At 49.0% G+C, this 26,510-nt stretch overlaps 2 non-coding genes across 2 annotated transcripts; both read left to right on the plus strand.

Moving 5' to 3' along the window:
* Positions 1–462: 462 nt before the first annotated feature.
* On the plus strand, positions 463–535 carry TRNAR-CCU (transfer RNA arginine (anticodon CCU)). The gene has a single exon. It is a non-coding gene; the product is annotated as a tRNA-Arg (tRNA).
* Positions 536–1,614: 1,079 nt separating this feature from the next.
* Positions 1,615–1,687, plus strand: TRNAV-AAC (transfer RNA valine (anticodon AAC)). Its single transcript has one exon. It is a non-coding gene; the product is annotated as a tRNA-Val (tRNA).
* The last annotated feature ends 24,823 nt before the right edge of the window (positions 1,688–26,510 follow it).

Genomic DNA, 26,510 nt, shown 5'->3' on the forward strand with positions numbered 1-26,510 from the left:
GGTCGAGTGAGAGATGATATACTTGCAGTTAAAAAGAACAGGGGAGAGTTATGTGGAGGAGGTGGGCCTTGTGGTGTGGAACTGGGATAAGGAAGAGAGACATGGAGGTAATTCCCTATTTCATCCAGGAGAATCTTCTTTTCCCATGTGTTTCACGTTGCATTTGAGTGAGGACCGGCCTGTAGCCACGAAGACAGCCAAAGACCAGTGGAGACTAGAAATGTACGGATATCAAATATTACATTATACTGGGCGTTTTTTTCGCAGGTCAGTGAGGAGAGGTGGAGAGGTGACGTAGGGATTCGTGAAGGCAGGACGAGGAGGACTTCGGTAAGGATTGGCTGAAAGAGTATGTAGGTGTTATGAGAAAAAACTAATATAAAAAGACAAATATATAAAAGACAAACAATAGGTCTCATATTGGCAAACAAGAAGGAAGAATGTGTCACAAGGAAACGGAAAGCCCCAGTGGCCTAATGGATAAGGCACTGGCCTCCTAAGCCAGGGATTGTGGGTTCGAGTCCCATCTGGGGTGAAGAATGAAGTTTTGATATTTTAGCAGGTTGACGGAGATTTTAGTACGCGAAAACTGGCTTCTGTTGAGTGAATTATTTGCCTTTATGGCTCGTACTTCCGCAGATGGAGTTTTATTTTTGAGGCGCTGCAGTAGTGGGAAGTGACAGGGTAAGCTGGTAAAACGATGTGTTTTTAAAAAAAAGAAGGATGGAATCAGTAAAAGACAGGCTTGGCTGAAGGTGTGTGGGGACCCATTTCAACATGATGGTTGAAGACAAATGCAGTTTACTGTACGTGTATCCAATATCCTTTATAATGTACGCACGGTAATGCACCCCATCAGTGCCTCAGACTGTTTTTCACTCTGAGCGAGGGGGGCCTCCAACCATCATGCTCTCTCCAGCGGGGCAAAGGGCCCAATTGCACCTGAAGCAGCAGTAAGGAGCCGTGGGCCCGTGGCTGTGGCTGGTTTTACGTATATTTGTTATCCCCTAACTTCGTGGCCATGCCATCGCTGATTGGCATTATTAGCCTCAGCGCGACCCAGTGAGCCTGACCGTCACCCCATGCTTCTGAGCTACAGCAGACTAAACTAGGAGAGTTCAGAGTGGCATTCTACTCTGCACGCTGTCAGCTGGTAAATGAAGGATCACAGCTCGGTTTGCGGCTGCTCTAGTCTGTTTTTACAGACCAGCCGAAGCCCAGGGTATACCGAAAGTTAAAGGATACCAAATATTACATAACACCGGTTATTGCTTCACCCAAGGGTGGCAGCCTGTGCAACACATTGAAGTGTACGGTCGTCTAAGCAGTCGCTAGCTTTTTTCGGTGCGTTGTGCACTGGGAAACGAAAACAAAAGGAAATAAGGAAGGAAGAATGACAAATCAAATAAAAAGATTCCGGACAGATAAACAAAAATGACAGAAACAAGCTGGAATCTGTTAAACTGGGTCTGAAACGCACACAAACATCCTAGCAGTAGTGACTTAATGAAAGAGCTTAAAAGTTGAACAAAATACACTTGAATCGACTGCAGTATAGGAAATACACTCACTGGTGAAAACACAATAAAACTTCTGAAACAAGTCCCTCCATCGGTTTCCGTAGTGTAGTGGTTATCACGTTCGCCTAACACGCGAAAGGTCCCCGGTTCGAGACCGGGCGGAAACAAACATTTTTATTTTATTGTAAAAGTTGTGTTAATTTACTGCTGTTTGCTGTATCTCTTCAGTTAGTCAAATAAAGAGCACTCTCTGAAAGACTTTCGAAAACACGCACGCTAGCCCTACCACATGCAATTTTAAAACGTAGTGATGTCGACAAGAACATAGTAGCCTACCGCGAACATGCATGCATTGCCGCATTCTGTCATACATCGATAAACGGATACTTGCAGGCCAAAATTTAAGAACGTGCAGATACAAACAGGCATGCACTGGCCCATAGATACATGTGACTGAGCCCGTGCTCACTTCTATGCACTCTTAGCAAAGTAACCCTCCATACATGATTTGATATGATATGATATGGCATTTATTACGTGCCTATACACAAGTGTTACAAGGTGCAAAAAGGCAAGGGAGGGGGAACAGAAGGATGAGAGACAACAAGCCTACTAGGCCAGGTGACATTGAGATCCCGCAAGTGCAGTGGAGGGGGGAAGGGGAAAAGTGCAGGGGAAAGGGGGGGCAGTGCAGTACACAGGATAACAGTAAAAATAAATAAAGAAAATAAATAAAAGTGTACTTGCCAACCCTACTGATTTAGGCAGTAGGTTACTCTTTTTTAAGAGGTCCTACCACCTGTGACGTCTTTAAGTTAAAGGCGCGCATGCGCAAGCCTCGTTTTGGGCCACGCATGCGTGGTGACCAATAAAGACGGTCTGTGCGGCAGTTGCCGCCGGGACCCTGGAAAGCACAGACGTACATGTAGTCGGCTCAGTGATTGTGTGCATGCGTGTGTGTGAGTAGGGGCGGCCCGAGGCACAGGTGCGCCCATCACACCGCCTACGGATTTGGGTGACAGATCCTACTGCTTTTTGTAGGGGCAGGTCATTTATGTGACTCTAAGGCATGCTGCTTGAGACCGGCCCAGGACAAAGCATGCAACACATAACACATTAGTTAGGCTGTCTGTGCGGTGGGCAGGTTCGTGATTACTTTAAGTGATGGGCTCAGACCAATCCAGTGACCTGGCAGCTACATGACTCTGCCCTGCACTCTGGCCCGGGACAGGCCTTAGGTGAACCACCAGTGAAGGCAATTGGCAAAGCGAACCACCATCACACAGCATCTGCATATCAGACTGAGGAGGGTATTAATCTCCATGTTGTTCAGTTATTCATCTTGCACTGCAGGAATGAATATGTACTGTCCAGGCTGCTGCTACAGAGAAGTGGCAAACGTTGCCTACCAGCTCTGTGTGATTACCTTCTGTGAAGTTAGGTAATTGAATTCAGTGTTAACTTACCATTCATAATTATACATTTTAAACATTTGAACATTTTGCCATGATGTGCGGTTTGATGGGTTGTGTGTTTTAGAATGCTCTAGTGGTGCCAACAAAGTATGTTTTCTATTTTCCTGTGATGTAATTGTTCTGCAAAGTATTATTTTTGAAACTTGAAAAAAACCTACATCTTTTTAGCCACAGAATGTTGGCAAGTATGACCCTAGGTGTGCCACCCCATCCCATCGCAGTCTTCAACTTTACCATCCCTGCTCACTCTTCGACACAGCTCTCTCTGCACTCACTTCACCACTGATGTGCCTTTCTCGCCCATTCTTCCAAATCTCATCCGGCGGCAATGACTTTCTTTTTTGCCATAACAGTATTGCCAATGGTGCATTGACCTGATTGCTGTCTTGTTCTGGTCCTCTCTCCCCCCTTCTGGCATTTTACAATCCGGTTGGCGGCAAACACTGTCATTTTCATTTTGTCTGTCCTCCCTCTTACTGATGCAGTTGCCTCTGTTGGCCATCTACCGTAATCTGTTCTTCCTTGTTAATCACTGGCATGCCATATCTATATGCTTTAAAGCCCCTGGCGGTCTCAATTGTTAGGCCTTTCACCCTCCTGCTAAATTACACATCTAGATGTTTTTTCTTCACACAAGTAGCTGTTTTTAACTGTTTTTCATGAAACTCAAATCTAGATGCTTCTGATTCTGCTGGCTTCTTTCATATCCTGTCATTGACTTCCTTTTGCTAACTGAATCTGGCTGCTTATGCACCTGCTCCCTGTTGTTACCTAGGACATTTCCCTCTTACCCTGTGTTTTTACAGTTTTCATTTGCTGCTTTGACCGGTCTCCCCTGAATGCTGCTAGGCCGCCTGGTGAGTTTGGCGTGTATTGTGCAAGCCCCTTGCCTGTTCTCCAGCCCCCGACCCCCTTCAGCTATGGTGCTCTCCATCTTTACTATTTTCTCTAATTTGCTTTTCTATCAACTTTCTTACCCCTCTCTCGAAGTCTTGAAGGAAAACATTTAAAAAAGCACACTTCGTCTCCAACTCAGGACGGCCCATTGCTGACACCTACATCAATGCTTCCTCCAGGCAGACTATAACCAACATCCTTTTTGCTGTCCCCTCTCCCAACCTATGGTGTCTATCTTCTCCCCTTTTTCCACTTCACCCATGAATGGTTGTACCAGATGGGAAGTGCTCTTGGCACACTTCTCATCATCCAGATGCATCATTAACATATATCAGAATGGGACTATCATGGCCCAGGGCTCTCATCCCAACCTCCTCCTTCTTGGCAGTCATCTTCCCTCTCTCGTTAAGTTCCTCCCTCCTCCTGCCACTCCTCTTTCTGCAACTCCAGGGGCCTCTTCGTCTCACCGACGGATGTACCCTGTCCCTGTACCGCGCTTTGGAAGACCTTTAGAGGTGATAACCTTCTTCACCTCGCTACCCTCAATTCTCGCTCTTCTGTCAAACACTCCTCTGATATCTCACATCACCTTTAAGACTTTGATCTTGATGTCCTCACTCTCACTGAGATGTGGTTCAATGCCAGCTCTGTCACAGCTTTTGACACTCTCTTTCCTGATGTCTATAAGAGCCTCTCCAAGCCCAGATCTAATCGGTCTGGAGGCGGAGTGGCTCTTGTCTTCCCTGAATGGGTTCTTGTGTCCATCATACCCACTCAATCCTACTCCTCCCTTGAATGTCTTGTTTGTAAGCTTTGCATCCCTCCTTCCCTCTCGCTTACTCTCTCTACCATCTACAGGACCCCGTGGCCGATCTCCCTCTTCCCCGCGGATGGGGCTGACCCTGCCTCCTCTTCTGACCTCTAGCTCTAAGCTTCTCCTCCTTGGAGACTTCAATATTCACCTAAATTCTTCTGATGCAGCCACTCTACCCTTATGCAACCTTTGCAACTCTCTTTCCCTCACCATTCTTCCCACTGGTCCAACCCACTCAGTCAGGCACACCCTGGATGCTCTCATCACAGCTAATATCTCCCTTTCTAACATTCTCACTACCCCTCTCTCCTGGTCTGACCATGCTCCCCTCTCCTCCTATCTGGAGCACCCTGGCTCCTGGGCTAAGCCGCTGCCCCCACTGCCAGTCTTCTTCTCCGTCATTCGACCAATGAAGCGAGTGTCAGTAGCTGCTTTTTCCACCTCCTTCATTCCTCCCCCCACTCCTGTTATCAACTCCCACACTGACTCTTCCGTTGCTAACCTTCACCTCTCCATCTCCAACACTCTTGATATCCTCGCCCCTGTCATGAGGATCCCCATGAAACCTGCCTCCAGGTGCAATTGCTGGTATGATTCTGACCTAGCTTCGCTTAAACGCAAGTGCAAAGTTGCTGAATGGAAATGGTTGGCTTTTAGCCCATCCTCTGACAAATTGGCCTGCTGCCTGCTCCAAAGGCAATACAGACTCTCCATCCGCTCCACGAAACAGGCCCACATCCAAGCCTGCATCTCACCGGACACAAACACCATGGCTGAACTTTCCAAAATCTGCAAGGAACTTGCCAATCCTACTTCTGTCTCTACTTCTTCTCTTCCTTCCCAGGCCCTCTGCACGGCCATGGCCACCCATTTCACTACCAAAACTCAGGACATCCTGTCCTCTCTCTCTTCTACCCCCTCACTGCTCCTTCTGTACCCATGCCTTTCTTGGCTCTCCTCTCTCTTTCCCCCTTTCTCTCCTCCTTCTCACCCATAGCGCTGGAGGAGGTCACGAAGTCTGTCTGCTCTATGAAAGTCTCATCCAAACAGGTGTTCTCCTGCTCCTCTAGGACTATCAATGACAACATTGCATCTCTCGCTTCCACCTTGGCTGAGTTCAGTAACCATTCTTTTGCCACTGGCTCCTTTCCATCATCCCTTAAGCACTCCCTTGTGCTCCCCCTCCTAAAAAGCCATCTGTGGAACATTCCTGCCTGGCTAACTACTGCCCTATCTCCACTACCCCCATCTTGTGCAAACTCTGGGAGAAGTTGGTCATCTCCCACCTAATCCATCACACTGAATCTGTTGGCTGTCTTCACGACCACCAGTTTGGCTTCAGAGCAGCCAGAGGCACAAACCGCTCTCCTGAACGCCCGTGACAACATGCGTTCACACTTTGATTCCAACTTTCCTTCTGCCTCGATCTGTCCTCCCCCTTTGACACGGTCAATCATTCCACCGTCACAAATTGCCCCATGGAAACACCATTCTGTTGTATAGACGCCTAACAAATGCTCAATAAATAAATTTTAAAAATACGTGATACCCTAGGCATCACTGACCAGGCACTGGATTGGCTGACCTCCTTCCTCTCGAATAGGTCCTCCCAAGTGCAACTGGGCCCGTTTCTCTCCTCTATCTCACTCACCACCTACGGCATCCCTCAGGGCTCCATCCTCTCGCTTTGGCTCTTCCAAATTTACCTTGCCCCTCTCGCCCACCTAATCTCCACCTTCTCTCCTCATTTTCTATGCTATGCTGACGACACACAGCTCTCCTTTAAGCTTCCATCCTCTGCCTTCTCTCCATCCTCTCTCATTCACCACTGTCTGACAGCTATTCAGGCATGGTGTGTTTCCAACAATCTATGCCTTAATGCCAATAAGACTGAAATCCCTCTCATTGGGACTCCTCCCGCCTCCTTCCTGCCTACTCTCTTGATGCTCGCCTTGGGTCCCCTCCCCTCATCCTCTTGTGAGGCAAAAAACATTGGTGTCATCTTTGACTCTTCTCTCTCCTGCTCACATAAATCTCACATTCAGCTTTGCCTGCTCAGAATAGTGGTCGAAGTGTATGAAAAGAAGTAGCAGTACTATGTTCCTTGCTGGCCTGCCCCCGGTCCTCAAAAAACCCATCACCACGTCCCCTCCCATGCGCAATCCAAACCCCCAAAAAACACACCTACTGTTTAAAGGAATGTTCAGTGCAGTGCACTAAGGTACAAATTTCAACTTCTTCCTACACTTTTATTTCATTACAAAACCATTCCGGAACAGTTTCTCTTTAAAATAAACATATAGGAACAGTAAAACCTAAAAAAAGACAAGTAGAGGAGCACTGCTCCCATAAGACCCCCCACCCACTTCGACCAGTGCCTCAGAGGCATTCTCCATTTCCTCGCGTTACCCCAGAAACTCAATGTCTCCAGAGCGCTTTTTCTCTCCAGGCATGACTACTGTAACAGCCTCCTCCTTAATCAGCCTTGTTCCTCCCTCCGGCCTCTTCAATTAATCCAGAATAGGACTGCAAGACTTATCCTTGGCCTCAAGCCCAAAGGATTGCATCTTTCCAGCCCTAAAATCTCTCCACTGGCTCCCTGTGGCTGCAAGGATCAAATTCAAGACCCTCTGCATGCTTTCCGAGGCCTGGGACCTCACTACATCCAACTCTCTCTCCCTACATATCTCCCTGATAGAGTTCTTAGGTCTTCTAGCTCTGACTCTCTGCAGGTCAGACGCTTCTTCAAGCAGAGAGTGGGGGGTGAGGTAAATCTCTTTTTTCAACAGGCGCCTCTCTCTGGAATGGCCTTCCTGCTCCTCTCAATCTTGAGCCGGATCTCCTTAAATTCCGAAAAGCTTCTGAATATCTTCCTTTTCTCCTCGTCCTTCCCACTCTCCCTCCCCTGCTAGTTCCACCTGCCTCTATGTCTGGTTGTCTGTATCCCTGGTGAGCCTAACTGGGGACAGGCCCTCCTACGACCAGTCTCCCTTTCCCAGAACTTGTCCTTGGGCATCCTTCCCAGACTACTGAGTCTGTTCAACCCCCCCTCACTCGCACTAGTTGACCCCTAACCCTTTTCCCTGTTTACATGCCCTCCTGGGCCCCTCTTAGCACTTGTCCAGCCCCTTGGCCCCCCTTCCCCTCTGCATTTCTCCCTCCTCCCCTCTCCCTGCACTTCCTGTTATTGCACTTGGGCAATCCGAATGTCATAACGCCTCGTAGGACCTGTACTGTTTTTCTTCTCCTCGGTCCCCCCCCTGTCTTGTGGCACCTGGAAACACTTTTTGATGTATAGGCGCCATACGAATATTCAATAAATAAATACAGATATTACCTCTATGTCCCTCTTCCTCATCCCAGTACCTATCTCTGAGGGACCGCCTCTGACGCAGGAACCCTTCTTCACTTACTTTTCTCTTGCTGTATAAAACCCCCACCTTACCCACAAGCCCTAGTTCAAATTTCCAGTGCTGGGCACCGGAGGGCTATGATTGCTGGCCCCCTGGAGGTTACTTTTTGTAGGGTTTCGGGACCCTTCCTGTGGGAAAGCTCCTGGCTCCCCTGCAGGGATTGGGGGCCGGTGTAACGTCACTTTTTCCTATCTGTCAGAAAATCCTATCTTGCTGACTGAGCATGCTCAGTCAGTACTTAAAGGATAGGATTTTTTGACAGCAGGAATGTGGTGTGCCTGTGTTTGTGGGGTCCCAGGGGTGCCGTTTCTGTAACTTCATGTGAGCCAGGCTCACTGAAATAACAGAACACGGCGAAGCCCTGTTAAGAGCTACTCTTAAATGGACGCAAAACTTACGAATCCACCGAATGCAGGAAGATAAACACAGCGGACACTATGGGCAGGGAGCAGAGGCGTATGAGCCAGCACTTTCTAGTAGAGCTGCCATATTTGAAATGGAGCAATGCTGGTGCTCCTCAGTTAGCTGGCTATACTCTTGATGGGATAGTACTGCTGTAACAGGGCTTCTATAATTGATGAATCTTCTCAGCGATAATACTTGCTTTTGTTGAGGCAATGCTAGTTCATCTTAGTGGGGCTGCTATCTTTTAGATGGGACAACATCAGCACCTCTCAGTTGAGCTGCTAAACTCTTATTGACAAGGCCCCAGCACTTCTCAACAGATGTATTTATTTTTATTTGAATTGGTTATTTATAATGCGTGTACTACCCAGAGGTTTCTAAGCGCGGACTGTGGGAGCGAACCTGTGTTGCGCGGACCGAGGGAGCGAACCTGTGTTGTGCGGACCAAAGGAGTGAACCTGTGTTGCGCGGACCGAGAGATCGAACCTGTGTTGCTCTGTGTCGTCTTGCTTCCAAGGCTAGCATGTTGCCCCTGAGCTATCGTTCCGTTACTGTAAAGATCAAGTACATTTAATGATACAGAACAAGAACTATTGAGCAAGTCTGTCATCATCAGAATATGTCAACACTGTCGTGGTAATACAAGAGCTCATATATTTAAAGGGATGGAATTACTCAGAATGTAGCAGCACTATTCAATAACCCAAAGTTCTTAAGCATAGTTAATGTGAAAATACTACACTTCTCACCGTTGGGTCAGTACTGCCACTTCTCACAGAAGCTTCTACACCTTTTATGGGGCAGCACTGATCCAGCCTACTGCTCACATGCTCAGAATTGTCATTTCTCAGAAGGACTGCAACACTATTCCATTGTGTTCTGTATGTTGAGTGCTTTTTCACCACCAATGTGGATTCATGGCTCTCTCCCAGTGTCCAAATAGTAGATTTGTCTACATTCAATTGGCAACAGGCATGTCCGGAGCTGCCTGCTGTCCGTTAGCTGCTGCTCAGGATGTTGGGAGCTGTGATGGGGCAAGGGATAGAAGCCTCGAGCCTGTCGGATAGCAGAATCAGCAGGGTCTTAAAACCTGCTCATCCTTCTGGAGGGGCCATGGGGCAAAATGAGCCTGATCCCACATACAGGGGGTTGTATTCCCTTTATCTCTCCTGAACATTCAGTTGTGAGATTACCAACAACGGTTGATACTATGCTCCAAGGAGTGAGGTGCCCACTCAATATATCACACTGTTTATAGGTGTGAGACCCATCCTGAATGCTTGCCCAAAGAGCCTTGGCCAGAGTTTCACACTGAAGAAGTGAGTATGTGATCTGGGGTCTGCAGCCCACACACACGCAGGGGATTCCCATGCTCCCACCTGCGGGATTTTCACCAAATTAGTGAGATTGTGCTCAAAGGTATGAGGCACCCCGCAGTCTTTGCTCTGACGTTTGACACACTCACAGGATGGGACGGCATTTCGTTCCCCCATCCTAGTTGTGTTGCTCTGCCTTTTGAGGGCTACTACAACCTGGATGATTATAGAGGTGTGGAGTAGCGGCCGTGATGGCCTACTGGAATGCAACTCGAAGGCTTAAATCTCCTTCTTACTTGACTTTAGTATATGCAGTACATACTAGCCAATGTTTCCACTGTTCTGCGCTGCGCGCGACTCCAACCCCCCCGCGCGCCGTTGCACCAAGTTGGCGACTACATGCACATTTGTGGTCCTATAACTGCCAGTGATGTCACTTCCTGTATTTGCCCCCCCACCCCCTGGGAAATTCATAAGTCGGCTCCCCTGCCACCATGTACACGGGGCAACGGTTTTGGAATGGCACAGACCTGTGTGTTGGCAGTTCAGCTGTGCTATGCCACGTCCAGGTATATTGCGAGGTAGGATGATTTTGGACAAATGTTATCATTTTAGTAAAATAAATGTAAATTACTATGTGGGAGACTACAGAAAAAAATGGAGGGACTGGCAGTGTCCACAATTGGACTGTATATGAACGGGTAAGACTCAGGTCCACAGGATGAAACTTGAGTTGCTTGAAGCTGTTTGCATCTCTGTCATTCTGCCAACACCCCAAAAATATGCACCCATCACTGCGTGGTGCAGTGCAAAGATAAAGGTAGGCCAGCATTCTGATGTCAAAGGAGCCTCAAAGTACAATTGTATGGTGATTGCTGTGCATGTTAACACTTCACTGCAGACTCTTAAGAGCACTGCACAGACAGAGAACCTCCCCAAATGCCAAATTACAGAGCATGTTAGAGAGAAGTATGGAGATGAAAATCCCACCTTTTACAGCCAAGATGATTTGAAGATGTTGTAAACACGACTTTATCCTGGTACTTCAGTGAGATGGAAGGCATTTCACTGGGAAGATTTTGTCATGATCTCTGCTTCCAAAAGGTCAGGGTTTTCCCAACTCCCTTGGAAGCAGATCCATAACCCAGGTTCCGAGTGCCAACCAGTCCCAATTGGGACCTTTTGGACCCAGTCCTGGCGCCAGTGGCACCAGGCTCATAAATATGCCCAGTCCCAGCACTGGAAGCGCCGGGCTCATAATGCTTGGGTGGACTTACCTGCAGCAGACCATGCTGCTTACTTGCCTGCCAGTTGAGCCTCTGATCCTCTTCTGTTTGGAACTACTTTTCCTGTTGGGTGGGGCAGGAGCCACTCCCTAGATTCAGAACACTGGAACTCTTCTGGAAAGCAGGAACTCTTTTCTTACCTAGGCGTGGATGTGGAAGGAGACACCTAAGCACTACAGGAGGCTATTTAAACCACACCCGATGGATGAATCTTGCTTTGCGTTATTCTGCATCCTCTGCAGCAGAACGCTCATCGTGTCTTCTGCATCTTATCCTGGGCCTAAGGAAAAAGGCTTACCATCCTGAATCCAGTCTTCAGCAACACCTATAAAGACAAGAAAGAACAGGTTAGCATTACGGTCTTCAGTGACAGCTCTTCACTTACCTGGTCCATCGGCTGTCACGAACGCCTCGCGCTGCATTCCGGCATCTGAAAGACAAAGGCTTACCTACTCTTCGTGCGCTCCGGAGGTCTTCACACTGCATTCCGGCATCTGAAAGACAAAAGCTTACCAACTCTTTGCACGCTCCGGAGGCCTTCGGCGCTGCATCCCGCATCTAAAAGACAAAACAAGGTGCGTTTAAAGACATTGGGGAACTTTAATACTCACGTGCCATTACTCCTTTCCACATCTAACCCAGTGGGTATTCCGGCACCCTGCAGCCGCTCCGAACTTGTACCTGCAAAATAAAAAGACAGTTAGAGCGCATCGTGAAGCAGGCAACAAGCGCTTACTTACGTGCTTCCAGGCGCTTCTATTCATCACACGGGCTCCATCTTCAACTCACTTCAGCCCGTCATCCGCCATCGCCGGAACCCTGCAAAACAAGAGACATCATTACTAAAGACTTTAAAGACATTAGAATTACTCGAAACTTACCGTTCGTGCAGTAAACGACGGACAGCAGTCCTCTGAAGTCAAGAGGCCTGCTCCCCTTATCCAGTGAAGAAACTGGTTACAGCACCCTGCCCCGAGGCAGATGGAGAGCACAGCGTTCACTTACATAAGGTGAGAGCGTTAACCTTTGAGGTTCTACAGGAGAAGAGAAAGGGAAGAAGAGAGAGACATTCAATAACCCAGTTCCTTAATCCCATATTTTCTATCTGCAGACATCTTACCCTTCGAGTCAGACATACAGTGCACATAGGTCCAGCCCAAAGAGCCAGCCGTGTGTTACACATCACCTTTGAAGATACGGTATACGCCCAGTCAAGACCGGCGCCTCTACGGGAATCAGGTGAGCGTTACAGAACGCAAAGCCTACCACAAAACTCCCGTCCAGGCGCTATGGAAACCTCGGATACCGACCAGCTAGCCCAGTTACTTGGGGAACTAAGGGCAGAAGTGCATGCAGCCCGTCAGGAAACGAACGCTCTAAGAAGGGAACTGATTATTTCCAAGGAGCGAACAGATGATCTCGCTAGACAATTGCTACAGTCACAAGCCGTACAGACCCCGTTACTCGCATCTGGGGGAAATCTTCCTTCTACATCCTCTATGAATCCAGTGCAGATCAACCTACCTGGGAATGTACCTCTGGCTCCGCCCGAACGATTTTCTGGTGACCCAAAGAGGTTTGCAGTATTTATCAATCAGTGCCGGTTGCATTTCTTATGCCGGCCAGCAGCCTTTCCAACTGATCAAGCTAAAGTAGCTTTCGTGCTTTCGTACCTTAGTGGCAATGCGGCAGACTGGTCGATCCCTCTAGTAAATCAAGATGATCCGGTCCTCCATGATTTTCAAGCTTTTCAGCTCAGTATGGAAAAACTGTTCGCAAGACATTCACAGGGGCAGGCCTTGGACAATGAGCTTCTTTCGTTGCGACAAGGTAATCAAGACCTTTTGGCTTATATTGCGTCTTTCAACAGACTGATAGTGGAAACTCAATGGCCTGAGGACAAAAGGATTACGCTGTTTTATAGAGGTCTACATGGAGAGCTCAAAGATGTGTTAGCCCAAGTAGTGAATCCCCCACAAGATTGTTCGGACTATATAGACTTAGTCGTTCAAATAGATCACAGACTGCAGAACAGGAAGGCCGATCGTTCCAAGTTTGATGCTCGAGTATTTTCCAAACCGCCTACTCCTTCCAAAGGAGTAGACTCCGGGGAACCCATGCAAATAGGGGGTCTGAAAGGTCCTCTAACACAAAAGGAGCGGGAAAGGAGAAAACAGTTGCAATTATGCCTCTATTGCGGAAACTCAGGGCACTTTCTTCGAGACTGTCCGGTGAAACCTGCCAAGAAGGCAGTAGGAGCTGCAGTTACCAAAGTTAAAAACTCTGAGCAGGGAAACGGCCTCGCCCGACAAGAATAGAGGTCCTCTTGCCGAGCGTGAAAACCAGTTCCGTGACCTCGCATTTCGTGATACCTATGGTCCTCATTAGCCCTGATAATCCGGATTGATTACATGCAATTGAAGCTTACGTCGACAGCGGTGCCATCAGCAATTATGTGGATCATGAAATGGTTTTGAGGATGAATCTAACTCTTTGTCCCAAGGCTGTAAAGGACGTCATTACTACGGTGGATGGTACGGAGATAGCCTCCGGGCCAGTAACGCATACCACTCAAGAGGTGACGCTAGTAAGTCAAGATGGACACCATGAGAAGATCATGTTCGATGTGATCAAGGCCACTCAGTTTCAGATTATTCTAGGAATACCTTGGTTAGAGAAACACAATCCTCTGATCGATTGGCGAGCAAGAACGGTCCAGTTTCCAGAATGTGTCTCTACTTGTCACCCTCCACCTGGTGTTGCACTGGCAGCAATTTCTTCAGAGACTCCCCAGTTACCTCCCGAATACCTAGAATACCAAGATGTTTTCCGGAAGGATCAGGCTAACTCTCTACCTCCTCATAGGTCTTATGACTGCCAGATAGACCTGATACCTGGATCTACTCCTCCTTGTAGTAGAATGTATGCCCTCACCGAGCCTGAGAACCTTCACCTTCGACAATACCTGGATCAATACCTGGCAAATGGGTTTATTCGTCCTTCCAAGTCCCCTGCTTCTTCAGCTTTGTTCTTCGTTCCAAAAAAGGAAGGAGACCTTAGAACTTGTATAGATTATTGCTCCCTAAACCAGATCACCGTTAAGAATAGATATCCGTTACCTTTGATCCCTGAACTCCTGGACCAAGTCAGAAAAGCATGCATATATACAAAGCTGGATCTTAGAGGAGCTTACCACTTGGTACGAGTAAAAGAGGGCGATGAATGGAAGACGGCCTTCCGCACCAAGTATGGGCTATTTGAATATCAGGTCATGCCCTTCGGACTTTGCAATGCCCCGGCCGCCTTTCAATATTTTATGAACGATGTTCTCAGAGAGCTCATAGATGTGTGTGTTGTTGTTTACATTGACGACATCCTCGTTTATTCTTCATCGGAATCTGAACATCGGAAACACGTGAAAATGGTCCTCGAAAGATTGCGTCAACACGAACTTTTCGCTAAATTGGAAAAATGTGTTTTCAACGTGACTGAAGTTGAATTCTTGGGATTCATATTATCACCTGGTGGAGTGCGTATGGATTCAAAGAAGGTCGATGCAGTTCTCAAATGGCCATCACCATCCTCCGTAAAAGGTGTGCAAAGCATGTTAGGCTTCGCTAACTTTGACCGCAGGTTTATCCCCGAATTCTCTCGAATAGTCCAGCCCATCACTGCCTTGTTAAAGAAAAACAAACGTTTTGAATGGTCTACCGAGGCGGAACAAGCTTTCCAGGATTTGAAGACTAAATTTATCTCTGCACCAATCTTAAAACACCCTCGCCCCGAACTCCCCTACATCGTGGAAACTGATGCTTCAAGCCTTGCCATGGGGGCAGTTCTATCAGAAAAGGACCCGGTAACCAATCAGATGCATCCCGTGGCATTTTGGTCCCGCAAATTCTCGCCTCCTGAAATCAATTACACGATTACTGACAAGGAACTTCTGGCTATCAAGTCTGCCTTTAAGGCTTGGCGGCATTATCTGCTGGGGGCCCGACACACCGTTACTGTGATTACGGATCACCGAAACCTGCAATATTTGAAAACCGCAAAAGCCCAATCCTCTAGACAACTCCGTTGGGCATTATTCTTTGCCGAGTTTGACTTCATAATTACCTATCGACCTGGTACAAAGAACGGTAAAGCTGATGCCCTTTCTCGGATGGGAGTGGAAGAACACTTGATCAACCCTAAACCTGTACCAATCATTCCCGAACAAAGAATTCTGGGTGTAATCGCCACAGAATCCATAGAGGAAGTTAAGGATAAAGCCAGGCAACTTGTAACTCCAGCAGACATACAGAATTGGCATCTGCAGGGAAAGGACTTTGCAGTAAAGGACAACTTATTGTATTTCCAAGAACGATTATACCTACCCAGCACAGATTTACAGAAAAAAGTAATCTCTTGTTATCACGATTCTTTAATGGAAGGACATCCCAGTATGGCCAAGACCTCAGAAAAGATCAAGCGCTACTTCTGGTGGCCGTCTTGGAAAAAAGATATCAGAGACTTTATAATGTCCTGTGGAGTATGCGCCCAAAACAAGAGTCAAAAGGAAAGACCAGCAGGCCTCTTACGCCCTATTGACATCCCACCTCGCCCTTGGCATACGCTTTCTATGGACTTCATCACCGATCTACCTCCATGCTCCGGATACAATACGATTCTAGTAATCGTGGACTTATTCTCCAAGATGGCACATTTCATTCCGCTCAAAGTCTTGCCAACAGCAGCAACTCTGGCCCGAGAATTTCTCGAAAACATCGTCCGACTGCACGGTTTTCCTTCGGTTCTAATTTCGGATCGAGGTAGTCAATTTATTTCTCATTTTTGGCGAAGTTGCTGTCGGTCGGCTCAAATTGATGTGAGACTATCGACCAGTCACCACCCTCAGACCGACGGACAAACCGAGAGGATCAATCAAACTCTGGAACAGTATTTACGCTGCATGCTGCAACAAACTGAAAAAACTTGGAAAGACATCCTTTGGATAGCCGAATATGCCTACAATAACTCTGTCCATTCGGGAACTGGGAAAACCCCGTTTTTTCTTTTGTACGGCAGTCACCCTCGAACCTCGGAGTTGGATCCCCTCCAAGATCTTGAAACACCAGCAGTAGACTACCTGCATTCTACAATCACCCAAGCCTTTAAGGAAGCTGTTTCTCACCTTCAAAGGGCTAAAGAACAATACAAGAAAGGAGCAGATCAACATCGGAAGGAAGCCCCTCAATATCAAGTAGGGGATCAAGTCTGGTTATCCACCAAATATCTACCTCTAAAAGGGCCACGCACATTCAACCCAAGATACCTTGGTCCCTATTCCATCACTACCATAGTAAACCCAGTAGCGGTCAAGTTGGACTTGCCCCCGCACATGAAGATACATCCGGTCTTCCACGTCTCTCTATTAAAACCCGTGCAACCTCAAACCCGACTAACTAAATCTCCAAAACCTATCCTAGTTGATGGAGAACTCGAGTTTGAAGTCAAAAGCATTCTGGACTCCAAGATCTCCAAATCTAAACTATTTTACCTAATTGACTGGAAAGGCTACGGCCCCCAAGAGAGATCCTGGGAACCTGCTGAATATGTCCACGCTCCTCGACTAATCAAAAGATTTCACCGAACATTTCCTGACAAGCCAAAACCCCCGGAGAAGCCCGGTTTGGGAGGGGCCTTGAGGGGGGGTACTGTCATGATCTCTGCTTCCAAAAGGTCAGGGTTTTCCCAACTCCCTTGGAAGCAGATCCATAACCCAGGTTCCGAGTGCCAACCAGTCCCAATTGGGACCTTTTGGACCCAGTCCTGGGGCCAGTGGCACCAGGCTCATAAATATGCCCAGTCCCAGCACTGGAAGCGCCGGGCTCATAATGCTTGGGTGGCTTACCTGCAGCAGACCATGCTGCTTACTTGCCTGCCAGTTGAGCCTCTGATCCTCTTCTGTTTGGAACTACTTTTCCTGTTGGGTGGGGCAGGAGCCACTCCCTAGATTCAGAACACTGGAACTCTTCTGGAAAGCAGGAACTCTTTTCTTACCTAGGCGTGGCTGTGGAAGGAGACACCTAAGCACTACAGGAGGCTATTTAAACCACACCCGATGGATGAATCTTGCTTTGCGTTATTCTGCATCCTCTGCAGCAGAACGCTCATCGTGTTCTGCATCTGATCCTGGGCCTAAGGAAAAAGGCTTACCATCCTGAATCCAGTCTTCAGCAACACCTATAAAGACAAGAAAGAACAGGTTAGCATTACGGTCTTCAGTGACAGCTCTTCACTTACCTGGTCCATCGGCTGTCACCAACGCCTTGCGCTGCATTCCGGCATCTGAAAGACAAAGGCTTACCTACTCTTCGTGTGCTCCGGAGGTCTTCACACTGCATTCCGGCATCTGAAAGACAAAAGCTTACCAACTCTTCGCACGCTCCGGAGGCCTTCGGCGCTGCATCCCGCATCTGAAAGACAAAACAAGGTGCGTTTAAAGACATTGGGGAACTTTAATACTCACGTGCCATTACTCCTTTCCACATCTAACCCAGTGGGTATTCCGGCACCCTGCAGCCGCTCCGAACTTGTACCTGCAAAATAAAAAGACAGTTAGAGCGCATCGTGAAGCAGGCAACAAGCGCTTACTTACGTGCTTCCAGGCGCTTCTATTCATCACACGGGCTCCATCTTCAACTCACTTCAGCCCGTCATCCGCCATTGCCGGAACCCTGCAAAACAAGAGACATCATTACTAAAGACTTTAAAGACATTAGAATTACTCGAAACTTACCGTTCGTGCAGTAAACGACGGACAGCAGTCCTCTGAAGTCAAGAGGCCTGCTCCCCTTATCCAGTGAAGAAACTGGTTACAGCACCCTGCCCCGAGGCAGATGGAGAGCACAGCGTTCACTTACCTAAGGTGAGAGCGTTAACCTTTGGGGTTCTACAGGAGAAGAGAAAGGGAAGAAGAGAGAGACATTCAATAACCCAGTTCCTTAATCCCATATTTTCTATCTGCAGACATCTTACCCTTCGAGTCAGACATACAGTGCACAGAGGTCCAGCCCAAAGAGCCAGCCGTGTGTTACACATCACCTTTGAAGATACGGTATACGCCCATTCAAGACCGGCGCCTCTACGGGAATCAGGTGAGCGTTACAGATTTATAGATAAGAATAGCCTCTACTTATCATTGAGGATGAGTTTACCCCTCCACCTCTGTGGACCTCTTCATTCTCCAGGCATCTGACAGTTCAAATAACAGGTACAAAGTTCATTATTGTGGGGTACTAATCAGTGAGGACAATGCTGAGACTAACTTCAGTGAAATGTGAAGAAATTGGATGGATGCATTCGATGCTGTAATGCCTCGCACAATAAATGAGACTTCACTATTGACTAGAAACTGTTGAATGTTCTGGAGCAGCCTGGACATGCTCACGCCTGCCTTATCAGAAGTGAATGCGGGTTTGTTCAGTCCTGGACCACAGGCACCTGGATTCCATAGACAGGGATAGTCTTCTGCTTATGGTCTTCTTTCCCAGAGAAGGCTCTCTTGCTGTCCCCTTTCTAGAGTATGCACTAGTGCCTCCTATTGATGAATGCCACTTTGCCTACGAGAATCCGCCTAGCACCTGAGCTGCCTTCCTAAAAAGGGCTGTCCTGTGCCACCTCTTGAAGTGCCACCCAGTGGAGACACATTGCAAGCCCACATTTCTAAGGATGTTACATGCAAGGCTGACTATTGCCCATCTACTGGCTGACTCTGAGTGGACAGGGGTTTTGGCATCATCTTAATTGATATCGGGTGGGTAAGCTGTAAAGAGGTTCTGGTGCTAATGGAGTAATAGAACACAGAACATTTGATTGATTTGATAAGTGGCCCCCTTCCCCCCGTGGCCCCAAAGCATGGGGCCACAACGCTGGAGCCCCCTGGTGGCAGATGATCACTGCCCCCAGGGGTGAAAAATAAAAGGCGAGGGAAGGGGGGAAGTGGCAGGAGGTTTGGGGCCCTGGGGCCCACTAGGCCACCAGGGATATAGGAAAAACTGGTGTCCTTGGAAAGGGGAGGTTCTCCCAAGGACACCACGTATATGACGCATTGCTGGTCACAGATCAGCGCAGAGCGCTCGATCCGTGACCAGCAACCCACTGGATCACCATGGAAATGTTTGTGATGTGGCGGGGAGGGGAGCTGCTTCAAGTAAGCAGCCTTCTCCCCCACCTGGATCCCCCGGCCCCCAAAGCATGGGGGCACATATGTGCACAACCCTGGGGGCAGATGGCTGATCATCTGCCCCCAGGGAAGGTGGGCAAAAAGAAAAAATAATAATAATAAATAGAATGGGGATGGGGTGGGGGTGGGAGGCCTGGGATTTTTTTGCCCCTATGAAATGTTGGTGGCCCTCCCCCTCCCACACCAAGTGGAAAGGTGGGGCCACCCGTTGTAGCTCTCCCTGGGGGCAGATTTATGGCCCCAGGCAGGAGTACATGAGGTGGCCCCCCATCCAATTGGGGGGTGGAGGGAAAGTGCTACCAGGAATTAGTGTGCAGGCCCCCCAAAGGATGGACCTGCAGGTTAGGCCCCCCCTGGGGGCAGATGGCTGATTATCTGCCCACAGGGAAGGTGGCAAAACAAAAAAACAAAAAATGAAAATAAGAAAAATTGAATTTTGGGTGGGATGGGGGGTGCACTAGCCACCAGGGATATATTTTTTAGAAATGGGGGGTGGCCCTCTCCCCCTCACCCCAAGGAGAAATGGGGCACCCCTTGTAGCCCTTCCTGGGGGCAGATATCCCCCTTTGCATTTTGTGTTGGGGGTACAGGGTCACCCCCCAGTACATTAGAAAATTACCTGGCGGTTTAGGGTGCCCCTCCGCCCGCCCTAAAGTGTAGTGTACCTTTACCATTTTTTGTTTTGTTTACTATACCTGCCTTGGCGCTAAGGGGCACATTGGTGTGCCAATCTGGTGCCAGGGTGCCCAAACTTTACTGCCCCACCCACTGGGGGGCCTGTCCCACCATTTTTGGGGGCCCTCTCCCCCCACCCTAAATGGAGGGGGGGTGAACCTCACTCAGCCGTTTGTAGGAGGCCCAGGGAGGCCTGCATGAGGTGCCCCCACCACCCATTTGGTTTGAGGGGGGGAGAGGGCCCCCAAAAATGGTGGCACAGGCCCCCAGTGGGTGGGGCAGTAAGGTTTGGGCACCCCAGGGCCAGATTGGCACATCAATGTGCCTCTCTGCACCAAGGGGAGATGGGTTACCAAAGGAAAAAAGTGAAAATGGTGGAACGCTTTTTATGGGGAGCTGTGGGGCACCCCAAAGGGTCTGGGAAAATTCTAATGGGATGGGGCGTTGACCCCCTCCACCCCCACCCGCAATGGAGTGGGTGCCATGTCATGCAGCCCTCTCTGGGACCAGATATCTGCTCCTAGGAACGGACGCCTGAGCCCAGGGAGGAGTGCAGGACAGCCCCCCCCCCCCTTATCTGCCCCTGGGAGGGCTACATGAGATGGGCCGCCCCTCCAATTGGGCCATGTGTGGATTCCCAGGGGTGTCCTCTTTTGGGAAATGCATGGGGATCCCTGTTTCCCTTACTGGCTTCGACTCCCTAGGCCCAAATATGTAGGTTGCCCACATGAACAAAATGGGCAGTGGCGAAAGACTTGGGTTTCCCAGCGGGTTACCCTTTTCCTTTTGCGCCCCCGGTATGTGCACCCACACATGTGAGGTACTGTTTTCATCAAGACACGTGTGTGGACACAGGAAGGTAGGCCATGTGTTGCTGGCTGTGTGTTTCGCCGGGTGGCCAGAGCGAAACGTCTGAGAATTGTCTTAATTTCCAGCCAATTTCAGAGACATTTCCCTGTGTCCACTCACCGAAACACGTCGCCAACAACAGATGTCATACCTTCTCGCGTTCCCACAGGTGTCCCGTCGAAAAAGGTACCTCACATGTGTGGGTGCACCTACTGGGGGCGCAAAAGGAAAAGGGTAACCCGCTGGGAACCCCAAGCCTTTCGCCACAGCACAATTTGTTCATGTGGGCAACCTACAGATTTGGGCCTAGGGAGTCGAAGCCAGCAAGGGAAATAGGGAACCCCATGCATTTCCCAAAAGAGGACACCTGTGGGAATGCACAGAGGTCTGTCTGGTGCGAAACGGCCCAGAATGTATTACCCAGAACCCCAGACAAAGTGAACATTGTGTTTTTTCCCCACCAAATATCACACTTTGTCTGGGATTGTGGCTAATAAAAACTGGGGCAATTTGCGCAAGGCAGACCTCTGTGGATTCCCCGCAACCCACCCAGAGCTCACCCCAGGAGTCCACCCACCCAAGCATCTCAATAGCTCACCCACACTTGCTACCCCAGGATCACACCTAACCCTCTACCCACTCTTCCTCACCTAGAATCCCCCCTGCTCGTTGCAGCATCACACCAACACACACACCCTAAGAACCCACCCAATCTCACTTCCATACCCTAGCCCACCCCATACCCTATGGCACCCTGATCACTCCCAGCCCGGCTACATCACTGCAACACATGCGGCTCACCCCAGCACCCCAAGCACCCTTGCGCACCTTAACAAACCCTAGCTCACCCCAGCAAACCTACCTCACCCCAGCACAACCTACCACACCCAGGAACCCTAGCCCAGCCAAGCATTCACCCCCAATGCAAATGCAATAAAAACAAGCACAACTCATTCAACATAGCTCATCCCAGCGCCCCATTCTCCCCAGTCACACAACCTCCCTCACACCTCACCCGACCTCACACATCCTACCAAACTTCAACAAACCACTTTGCCGCATCCTACACAAGCTTACCCAACAATGTCACCACGCCCTAGCTCCCCAGCATAACATCAAACCCACCGTAGCTCTCCACAGCATGCCACCCATCTACCCTAACTAATCCCCGCACAATACATATCCACCCTAGCTCCCTCCAGTACATATACCTCCTGGCCTAGCTTGCCCTGGCACAATACTTATTGTAGCTCACCCAGGACACCATAAACTGCCTCAGCAAACCAATCCACACACCAATCCCAGCTTGCATCAGTATACTCCCGACCTTTCCTCTCTCCAGCTCCCCACCCATCCACCCTAGCTCACAACATAGCTCACCCGGGGCACCATAAACTGCCTCAGCAAACCAATCCACACACCAATCCCAGTTTGCATCAGTACACTCCCGACCTTTCCTCTCTCCAGCTCACCACCCATCCACCCTAGCTCACAACATAGCTCACCCAGGGCACCATAAACTGCCTCAGCAAACCAATCCACACACCAATCCCAGCTTGCATCAGTACACTCCCGACCTTTCCTTTCTCCACCTCACCACCAACCGACCACTCACCCTAACTCTTACTAGCATACAATTTACCCGCCCTAGCTCACCTGTGCAGTACAACCACCCTCCTCTACCTCTTAGCAACACCCCCTGCACCCTAGATCACTCCAGCACAAGATCACTATAGCACCCCATCTGTCAACTCAAGCTCACCAAAGCATCCCATCATCCAAGCATCCTATCCACCATAGGCTCCCCCAACACTGCACACATTTTAACTCATCTCAGCCCCTAGCCACTCACTCTAGCTCACCACAACACAGCACCCACCCACCTAGCTCATCAGGTACAACATCCACCGACCGTAGCTCACACCAGCAAAACGCCCCAGCCTAGCATGACACAGACTAGCACGCCGATCCTAATTCACCCCAACAAACCATCCGTCCTAGTTCACCCTAGCCCCACACCCACCAGAGCTACCACCAACCACACCTGCCTACCCTAATTCACCTCATTATCCCACTGGACTTAAGCTCATACCAGCACCCAGCCCACTTAACCTAGCCACCCAGCATCTGAACAAGCTTACATAGCTTATCACAGCACATCACCCACCCACCCTAGGACACTAGAGCAAATAACAACGTCACTGTGGCTCATCCAAGCACGCCACTGTAGCTCACCCCAGCACAGCACCCACCCAGCCTAGCTCACCCCAGCAGCCCACCCACCCACATAAGCTCCCCCGAGCTGTGTAGCCAAGCACCCAATTACATCCCAGTACAGGCTCCTCTCAAGACTTCACACACCACCCATGATTGCATCTTCTTGATGCCCACCCACTGCATCAACCGAGCAAACCTTAGCTCACACAAGCATCCCATAGCTCACACACGCATCCCCTAGCTCACACACACATCCCATAGCTCACACAAGCATCTCATAGCTCACACAAGCATCTCATAGCTCACACATGCATCCCATAGCTCACACAAGAAAGCCATAGCTCACAGAAGCATCCCATAGCTCGGCTGAGCACAACACACACCCAACTGAGCTAAAAGCAGCACACTTTAAGGGCCTCATTACAAGTTCAGTGGCACGGCAAAAAGTGGTAATTCCATTACTACCACCTTTTTGGGCGGTAGCAGAATTACCGCCATTTTTCACAAACCACTGAACACAAACACAAAAGTATGCCAGTCAGGTAACCCAATGGTGTCCCCTCCAAAAACATCTTTTTTTTGGCAGATACCCTGATTACTGGACAATTATCAACACACTTGTTCTGTGACCAAATCGTACAGTTTCCCCTCATGGTGCAGGAAATGGTAGGATGATCCTATAATTTTAGCCAACCGCGCATTGCACCCTGGAACTTGGATTTCCATATTAAATTTGACATATAATAAATACTACAAGCACCAAAATGCAGAAGCCTGTAGCGCTATGTAAAGTGTGCAGTGGACCTCTGCTGCACCAGTCTGTATGCAGACCTGTCCACATTGGCCTCTTGGTGGCCCTGGTTGGGTTGCCCAATGCCTGCTCTTGGTAGGATTTTCTAACGGGTAGGAAAAAATGACAGGTTAGGCTGTCAGATTTTCCTACCCCGTCACTTTTTCATACCCCTGGGTGGGTTGCCCAATGCTAGCTGTCAGTAGGATTTTCTGACGGCTAGGAAAAAATAACAGGCCAGGCTGTCAGATTTTCCTACCCCGTCACTTGTTCCTACCCCTGGGTGGGTTGCCCAATGCCTGCTCTCGGTAGGATTTTCTGACGGGTAGGAAAAAATGACAGGTCAGGATGTCAGATTTTCCTACCCCGTCACTTTTTCCTACCTCTGGGTGGGTCGCCCAATGCTAGCTGTCGGTAGGATTTTCTGACGGCTAGGAAAAAATAACAGGCCAGGCTGTCAGATTTTCCTACCCCGTCATATTTTCCTACCCCTGGGTGGCTTGCCCAATGCCTGCTCTTGGTAGGATTTTCTGACGGGTAGGAAAAAATGACAGGCCAGGTTGTCAGATTTTCCTACCACGTCACTTTTTCCTACCCCTGGGTGGGTTGCCCAATGCTAGCTGTCAGTAGGATTTTCTGACGGCTAGTAAAAAATAACAGGCCAGGCTGTCAGATTTTCCTACCCCGTCACTTGTTCCTACCCCTGGGTGGGTTGCCCAATGCCTGCTCTCGGTAGGATTTTCTGAAGGGTAGGAAAAAATGACAGGTCAGGATGTCAGATTTTCCTACCCCGTCACTTTTTCCTACCTCTGGGTGGGTCGCCCAATGCTAGCTGTCGGTAGGATTTTCTGACGGGTAGGAAAAACTGACAGGTCAGGCTGTCACATTTTCCTACCCCGTCACTTTTTCCTACCTCTGGGTGGGTTGCCCAATGCTAGCTGTCGGTAGGATTTTCTGACGGGTAGGAAAAAAGACAGGTCAGGCTGTCAGATTTTCCTACCCCGTCACTTTTTCCTACCTCTGGGTGGGTTGCCCAATGCTAGCTGTCGGTAGGATTTTCTGACGGGTAGGAAAAAATGACAGGCTAGGCTGTCAGATTTTCCTACCCTGTCACTTTTTCCTACCCCTGGGTGGGTTACCCAATGCCTGCTCTTGGTAGGATTTTCTGACAGGTAGGAAAAAATGACCGGTTAGGCTGTCAGATTTTCCTACCCGTCACTTTTTCCTACCACTGGGTGGGTTGCCCAATGCCTGCTCTCGGTAGGATTTTCTGACGGGTAGGAAAAAATGACAGGTCAGGCTGTCAGATTTTCCTACCCCGTCACTTTTTCCTACCACTGGGTGGGTTGCCCAATGCTAGCTGTCGGTAGGATTTTCTGACGGGTAGGAAAAAATGACAGGTCAGGCTGTCAGATTTTCCTACCCCGTCACTTTTTCCTACCTCTGGGTGGGTTGCCCAATGCCTGCTGTCGGTAGGAATTTCTGACGGGTAGGAAAAAATGACAGGTCAGGCTGTCAGATTTTCCTACCCCGTCACTTTTTCCTATCAGTAGGATTTTTTGACAGTAAGCAAAAAGTGACGTTACACCGGTTGAGCGTGAAGCCTCTCCGGTGCTCCTTGCAGGATGTTGGGACTTGCAGAGGTGGCCTTTGATGTCGGACCGGGGTCATCGGGGCTGGGGCATGCTGGTGAGTTTTTACTAAATTACTCCTGCTCTGTGCATTAATGCTGGAGATGGCTCCAAAGGCCCGTGGTGTTCTTGGGCCTCATTACGACCCAGGCGGACTTCGCGGTGCTAAATGCACCGCGAAGCATGGCGGAAAGCCGCCGATAGCGCCATGGGGGTTGGCGGATTTACCGCCTGTTACAGTTTGCTTAGTTTGCGAATAAATACTCTGAGCCAATAAGTAGATGTATGGATTTCAAAGAGAATCCACTTCTTTTATTAATAACTTTCTTTTCTCTTTATCGTACTTAAGGCAAAGGATACGGTTTCTTTATATGTCGGCAACCTCTGGATTCATGCTAGGAAGTATTGGTTGAGATGGTTCTGTATGTCTTCTTTTCTATTGACAGCGTCCAGACTTCCGTGATCTATTGTCCCTCTCACTATATTGGAAATATGCAGCTGCTTGAACTTTCAGATTCCTTCAACAGTCTCTCATACTTTTCCTACTTTTCTGTTGTGGTTTGAAACAATCTTATCCAGCTCAGATAACAGTCCTTTTCATGGATCACCTTTAACCTTCAGGTCTGGTATACTTTACTATAGATGAGGGTTCCCCTTTCAGCTTTCCTCCCCGCCTGCTGATAATTACTCCTCTTACTACTGTACTGAGCTTGCCTGGTTTTATCCGTAGATGGATCCCGCCTCCCGGGCCCTCTTGTCTCGCTATTTGATTCTTCGTGGGCCGCCTTGAACAGCTGATTTGGGAGTCTAAGCTGTAGTTGGGTCCCGCTTCCCTGTGCCCTCTTGACTCACTGTTTGTTCGTTCGGCAGCGTGGACCATATGATTCGGGAGCCGGCCGTATCGTCCTCGGTTGTGAACTGTCAGGAAGGGCCCGGCATCTTTTCTAGGCTTCTCCTCACACCATACTTTCTCTCCTCTTACGAGAGACTCGATC

Source organism: Ambystoma mexicanum, chromosome 1p, assembly GCF_040938575.1.
Source record: "Ambystoma mexicanum isolate Mex_15411 chromosome 1p, UKY_AmexF1_1, whole genome shotgun sequence".
In the NCBI taxonomy this organism is placed as follows: Eukaryota; Metazoa; Chordata; class Amphibia; order Caudata; family Ambystomatidae; genus Ambystoma; species Ambystoma mexicanum.